Below are 6885 nucleotides of genomic sequence, written 5' to 3'. Positions count from 1 at the left end.
GCCGCGCCGGCCTCCGGAGCCGGGTAGACCTGGCGGCCGCCCGCGGAGCCGGGTAGACCTGGCAGCCGTTCGGTGCCCCTTGGGCGGGGGGGGGCGGGGGGGGCAGGTGCGCCTGTTTTTGGTTCGTTTTTTTCGGTTTTTTTTTTTTTTTCTTTCTTTTGAGATTTTAGCAAATCTGATTAAAAGGGCCACCCTCTCCCGGTTCTCCCGGACGGCATTTCTTTCCCCCTCCCCTTCCCGAGTTTGAACCACTTCTACACCAAGGGAGCACGTTTAAACGTACTGTCTGATGCAAGAGTTATTTCACCTTTATTGATTCCGGCGGGAAATATTAATACAATATTAACGACAACCAGTTTTCAAAATAATTTTTGTTTCCTGACACACACACACCCCCCCCCCACCCTCGTCGTTCTCATGCACGTGCACGCACCTATTCCGAGCCGGTGGCTGCCAGGCACTTGCCAGCTTCACCACACCAGCCAGCCCCTCTGCTCCGCTGCTGCCCCCCCCCCCCCCAACCATATTCTGTCGGCGGGGTCCGGGCAGAGGTGGCAGCCCCCGGCACAAACTGCCCGGCTCCCCGGCGCGAGTTCGCTGTTCACTGGGTGCCTTCAGGACTGGTAGCCCCTTGCCAGGTTCAGGTTCGGGTCCCGGCGCTGCTGGGTGCTCGCCGACTTTTGGTTTTGGTTTTTGCGGTCTTGGGCTTTTTTTGGGGGGTTGTTTTTAATTTTTCTCCCCCCCCCCGCCTGGTTTTTTTTGGTGTTTTTTTGACGTTTTCCTTTTTTTTCATAAAATAAATACTTTAAAATACATATCTGCGATCCTGCAGGCACTGCCACCCCCCCCCCCCCGGTGACACACGCGCGCTCAGAGGCGCGCGCACACACACACACACACACACACACAGAACGCGACGCAGGCACACACAGCTACACGCACCCCTGCACCGGTGTGCTCCCCCTCCCTCCCCGCGCTGCAGTCCCGGACCTGCAGGCCAGTAGGTGCAGCCCCCCCCCCCCCCCCCTCCCCCGGCCCCACCCGATCACAGACTTTCCGGCGCCCTGGAGACGGGGGGTTGGGGGGCGGGTGGCTGGGTGGGGTGGTCTGCAGCCCGGCAACGGGGCCCCCGGAAACTGTGGTGTTTCCCGCCACGGCAACGGTCTGCTGCTCAGTCGCGGCGGCAGCAGCGGCGGGGAAAGGAGGCTAGAAAAGAGGGGGGGCGAGAGCGGCTGGCGAGCAGGCGGGGAGCCTGGCGCAGAGGTAGGCTGGCGAGGGGGGACGGTGTGTCTTTTCGGAGAAGGCTTCTGTTTGGATCGGTTGGAGTTTTATTTTTTTTACTTCTCTCCCCCGTCCCCGTCCCCGTCCCCGTCCCCCCCCCCCCCGGTCGTTTAGTTTTCCCCCCGCGGCGGGGGCGGGCAGGAGTGGAGCAGGGCGAGAGCGGCTGGCGAGCAGGCGGGGAGCCTGGCGCAGAGGCAGGCTGGCGAGGGGGGACGGTGTGTCTTTTCGGAGAAGGCTTCTGTTTGGATCGGTTGGAGTTTTATTTTTTTTACTTCTCTCCCCCGTCCCCGTCCCCGTCCCCGTCCCCCCCCCCCCCGGTCGTTTAGTTTTCCCCCCGCGGCGGGGGCGGGCAGGAATGGAGCAGGGCGAGAGCGGCTGGCGAGCAGGCGGGGAGCCTGGCGCAGAGGCAGGCTGGCGAGGGGGGACGGTGTGTCTTTTCGGAGAAGGCTTCTGTTTGGATCGGTTGGAGTTTTATTTTTTTTACTTCTCTCCCCCGTCCCCGTCCCCGTCCCCGTCCCCCCCCCCCCCGGTCGTTTAGTTTTCCCCCCGCGGCGGGGGCGGGCGGGAGTGGAGCAGGGCGAGAGCGGCTGGCGAGCAGGCGGGGAGCCTGGCGCAGAGGCAGGCTGGCGAGGGGGGACGGTGTGTCTTTTCGGAGAAGGCTTCTGTTTGGATCGGTTGGAGTTTTATTTTTTTTACTTCTCTCCCCCGTCCCCGTCCCCGTCCCACCCCCCCGGTCCTTTAGTTTTCCCCCCGCGGCGGGGGCGGGCGGGAGTGGAGCAGGGCGAGTGCGTGGCTGGCTGAGAAAGAAAGGCGGGAGCGGGGCCACGGGTGCGGCAGGATAGGGACTCGGCAGCTGGGGTTTAGAGACGGCAGGGCACCGGGGGGGCTCCCCTCTCCCGCCCGGGCACGGAGCCGGCAGGGACGCCGCAGGGTCCTAAAGTCTCCCGCCTTCCACCACCGGGGGCGGCAAGCCTGGTGGCGGAAGGGGGGAGCAGGGGCAGCCAGGCTCGGCGCGAACTGCGTGGCGGGAGGGCGGGGGGGCGGTGTGTGTGTGCGTGCAGCGGCGGGCCCGGGGTGACGGGGGTGGGGGGTGTCGGCCCGGGGCCCTGTTTCGGGCGGGGGGGGGGGGGGGGGGGGGGGCTGCGCGCGTGTGCGTTTTGAGCGCACGACTGTGAGCGGGGCAGCGGGTGGAGGGTTTGGGCTGGGGGGGGCCGGTTGCGGGGGGGGGGTGCGCACGTGTGTAGCCCCGTGCGAGTGGGTGCGGTGGCGGGCGGGAGGTGTTTGGGGCGGGGACTCGAATGGGGGGGGGCAGTGCGTGCGTGCGCGTGCGTGTGTCTAAGGGCGGGTGAGCGGCTGCAGCAGCAGGCGGTGGGCGTTCGGGCCGGGGGCCTGTTTTGGCGGGGTGCGGGCGCGCACGCAGGTGGAAATGAGAAAGATTTGTAACGGTGTCGCTAACGCCGCTTTCTCTGTTACAGCCCGGGTGGTCGGCCGCTTCGACGTCCGGCCTGCGCCCGTGCCTGCCTACGGGCGATGCGCTCGGCTCCCGGTCGGACCCGTCCCTGGCAAAGCAGCAGCCGCGTGCCTCGGCCTGGGCAGAGACCTGGGGCTCCAGGGCCCCAGCCAGGGCTGCCGGAGAGGCGCGCCGCGCTTCCGACAGAGGGGCATCAGCGGCTCCGTCGCCGGCGGGATGCGTTCGAGCGGTGAGGAAGGTCCCAGCGGCCTTAGGCGGTGGCGGGGGGCGCGCTCCTTCGGCGACGGGAGCGGGGGGGAAACGGCCCCGGGGTGGGCCGGTCAGCCGGCACGGCGGCCACGCGAGCTCGTCGTCTCCGAGGATGCTCGGCTAAGTCGGCCTCGGCCACAGGGACCGCTTGTCAGGCAGCCGACTGGCTTTCTTCAGAGGCCTGCGAGACCGCCGTCCCTCGGAGGCCAATGAACAGTTAATGCGCGATAACGCAGGGGCCGGAGAACGCTAACGTTAACCAAGAGCGTCGCAAGGTCCTAAAGGAGTGCCGCAATCAAACTTTAGGAGTCGGTAATTTATAATACTGGTGACTACTAATCGAGTCACATTCAATCCGTGACGATCCGCTGGTAGGTACGTACGTACGTACGTATTCCTTCTCCGGCTATTAACGAAGGGACGCACACCTAGCGTGCGTGAACGAATGAGTTTTGTTATTTAAGGAACTGCCAGAAAGCGTATTACCGCGTAGCGCTAAATCAGTCGGTAGGTGACGCTCCATAAACGATACAATCCAGCATCGCTCGTCAACTGTTAATAACTTCAATCGATGACGATTCATAGCGTATCGATTCTTCTGTATTCGTTTAGGAGCGGATCCCACGCCAACGGTGCCACGCGGTACCCGGACGGCCACCGACTCGTACAGAGACGAGAGAGCAGCGTCGGCGCCTCTTCCCGAAGAAGTCGTTACCGATAAAGTACACCGACTGCGGGTAACGCTTTGCTCTCACGTTTTTGACGCGTGCCTGCCTGCCTGCCTGCCTGCGTGCGCGGTAAAAGACAAGCTGTCAGACACAATAAATTTTAAGAAAGTGGAATCGCGGAGCGGTCTTAATACACTAATCAGGACCGGCCCGTAGCGCGGCCAGGGAGTGCAGGCCGACCCTGCAGCGTGGCCAGGTTTACCCGGAGACACAGGTAAGGAGGCCAGGACTACCCCGGAGCATCAGGTAGGGATACCGGGCTGACCCCCAGAGGGTCAGGTAGGGTGGCCGGGCCTACCCCGGAGCGCCTGTAGGGACCGCAGGTGTACCCCGGAGCACCGGCAGGGGTACCGGCACTACCCCGGAGGATGAGGTAGGGGCGCCAGGCCTACCCCGGAGCGTCGGGTAGGGATACCGGGCTGACCCCGGAGGGTCAGGTAGGGTGGCCGGGCCTACCCCGGAGCGCCTGTAGGGACCGCAGGTGTACCCCGGAGCACCGGTAGGGGTACCGGCACTACCCCGGAGCATGAGGTAGGGGCGCCAGGCCTACCCCGGAGCGTCGGGTAGGGATACCGGGCTGACCCCGGAGGGGCAGGTAGGGTGGCCGGGCCTACCCCGGAGCGCCTGTAGGGACCGCAGGTGTACCCCGGAGCACCGGCAGGGGTACCGGCACTACCCCGGAGGATGAGGTAGGGGCGCCAGGCCTACCCCGGAGCGTCGGGTAGGGACACCGGGCTGACCCCAGAGGGTCAGGTAGGGTGGCCGGGCCTACCCCGGAGCGCCTGTAGGGACCGCAGGTGTACCCCGGAGCACCGGCAGGGGTACCGGTACTACCCCGGAGCATGAGGTAGGGGCGCCAGGCGTACCCCGGAGCGTCGGGTAGGGACACCGGGCTGACCCCAGAGGGTCAGGTAGGGTGGCCGGGCCTACCCCGGAGCGCCTGTAGGGACAGCAGGTGTACCCCGGAGCACCGGCAGGGGTACGGGTACTACCCCGGAGGATGAGGTAGGGGCGCCAGGCCTACCCTGGAGCGTCGGGTAGGGACACCGGGCTGACCCCAGAGGGTCAGGTAGGGTGGCCGGGCCTACCCCGGAGCGCCTGTAGGGACAGCAGGTGTATCCCCGAGCACCGGTAGGGGTACGGGTACTACCCCGGAGGATGAGGTAGGGGCGCCAGGCCTACCCCGGAGCGTCGGGTAGGGATACCGGGCTGACCCCAGAGGGTCAGGTAGGGTGGCCGGGCCTACCCCGGAGCGCCTGTAGGGACAGCAGGTGTATCCCGGAGCACCGGTAGGGGTACGGGTACTACCCCGGAGGATGAGGTAGGGGCGTCAGGCCTACCCCGGAGCGTCGGGTAGGGATACCGGGCTGACCCCAGAGGGTCAGGTAGGGTGGCCGGGCCTACCCTGGAGGGTCAGGATGGGGGGCCGGGATCCATCGCCGCGTGCCCGTAGGGACAGCAGGTAGAACTCCGGCGCATCACAAAGGGTTCCGCCACGGGCCCAGAGTACTGGTGGGGGAACGGGTTCTATCCCGGAACGTCGCCTGGGGACACCGGGCGTAAGGCGGAGGGTCGGGTAGGAAGGCTGGGTCTAAACTCGCGCGCCCGTAGGGACAGCAGTTTTTCCCCCGGCGTACCGGGCGGGGGTACCGGTACTACCCCGGAGTACCGGGTGGGGGTACCGGTACTGCCCCGGAGTACTGACGGGGGTACACGGGTACTACCCCGGGGTACCGGGCGGGGGTATACGGGTACTGCCCCGGAGTACCGGGCGGGGGTATACGGGTACTACCCCGGAGTACCGGGCGGGGGTATGCGGGTACTGCCCCGGAGGAACGGGTGGAGGTATATGGGTACTTCCCCGGAGTACCGGGCGGGGGTACCGGTACTGCCCCGGAGTACTGACGGGGGTACACGGGTACTACCCCGGGGTACCGGGCGGGGGTATACGGGTACTGCCCCGGAGTACCGTGCGGGGGTATACGGGTACTACCCCGGAGTACCGGGCGGGCTCACGGGTACTGCCCCGGAGTACCGGGCGGCGGTATACGGGTACTACCCCGGAGTACCGGGCGGGGGCAGGGGTACTGCCCCGGAGTACCGGGCGGGGGTACCGGTACTACACCAGAGCGCTGGGAAGCAACGCCAGGCCTACCCCGGAGCATCAGGTAGGGATACCGGGCCTACCCTGGAGGGTCAGGATGGGGGGCCGGGATCTAACACCGCGCGCCCGTAGGGACAGCAGGCGGAACACTGGCGCGTCACAAAGGGTTCCGCCACGGGCCCAGAGTACTGGTGGGGGAACGGGTTCTATCCCGGATCGTCGCCTAGGGAGACCGGGCCTAAGGAGGACGGTCGGGTAGGAAGGGTGGGTCTAAACCCGCGCGCCCGTAGGGACATCAGGTGTACCCCGGAGTACCCCGGAGTACCGGGCGGGGGCATACGGGGACTGCCCCGGAGTACCGGGCGGGGGTATGCGGGTACTACGAAGGAGTACAGGTGGGGGTTACGGGTAGTACCCCGGAGTACCGGGCGGGGGCATACGGGTACTGCCCCGGAGTACCGGGCGGGGGTATACGGGTACTACCAAGGAGTACAGGCGGGGGTTACGGGTACTACCAAGGAGTACCGGGCGGGGGTACCGGTACTGCCCCGGAGTACCGGGCGGGGGGTATGCGGGTACTGCCCCGGAGTACCGGGTGGAGATATATGGGTACTTCCCCGGAGTACCGGGCGGGGGTTACGGGTACTACCAAGGAGTACAGGTGGGGGTTACGGGTAGTACCCCGGAGTACCGGGCGGGGGTACCGGTACTGCCCCGGAGTACCGGGCGGGGGCATAGGGGTGCTGCCCCGGAGTACCGGGCGGGGGGCATACGGGTACTGCCCCGGAGTACCGGGCGGGGGGATACGGGTACTACCAAGGAGTACAGGTGGGGGTTACGGGTAGTACCCCGGAGTACCGGGCGGGGGCATACGGGTACTGCCCCGGAGTACCGGGCGGGGGTATGCGGGTACTGCCCCGGAGTACCGGGCGGGGGTATACGGGTACTACGGAGGAGCACAGGTGGGGGTTACGGGTAGTACCCCGGAGTACCGGGCGGGGGCATATGGGTACTGCCCCGGAGTACCGGGCGGGGGTATGCGGGTACTGCCC

This window comes from Buteo buteo, unplaced genomic scaffold, assembly GCF_964188355.1.
Source record: "Buteo buteo unplaced genomic scaffold, bButBut1.hap1.1 HAP1_SCAFFOLD_183, whole genome shotgun sequence".
NCBI lineage: Eukaryota > Metazoa > Chordata > Aves > Accipitriformes > Accipitridae > Buteo > Buteo buteo.
This window is presented reverse-complemented; position numbering follows the sequence as displayed.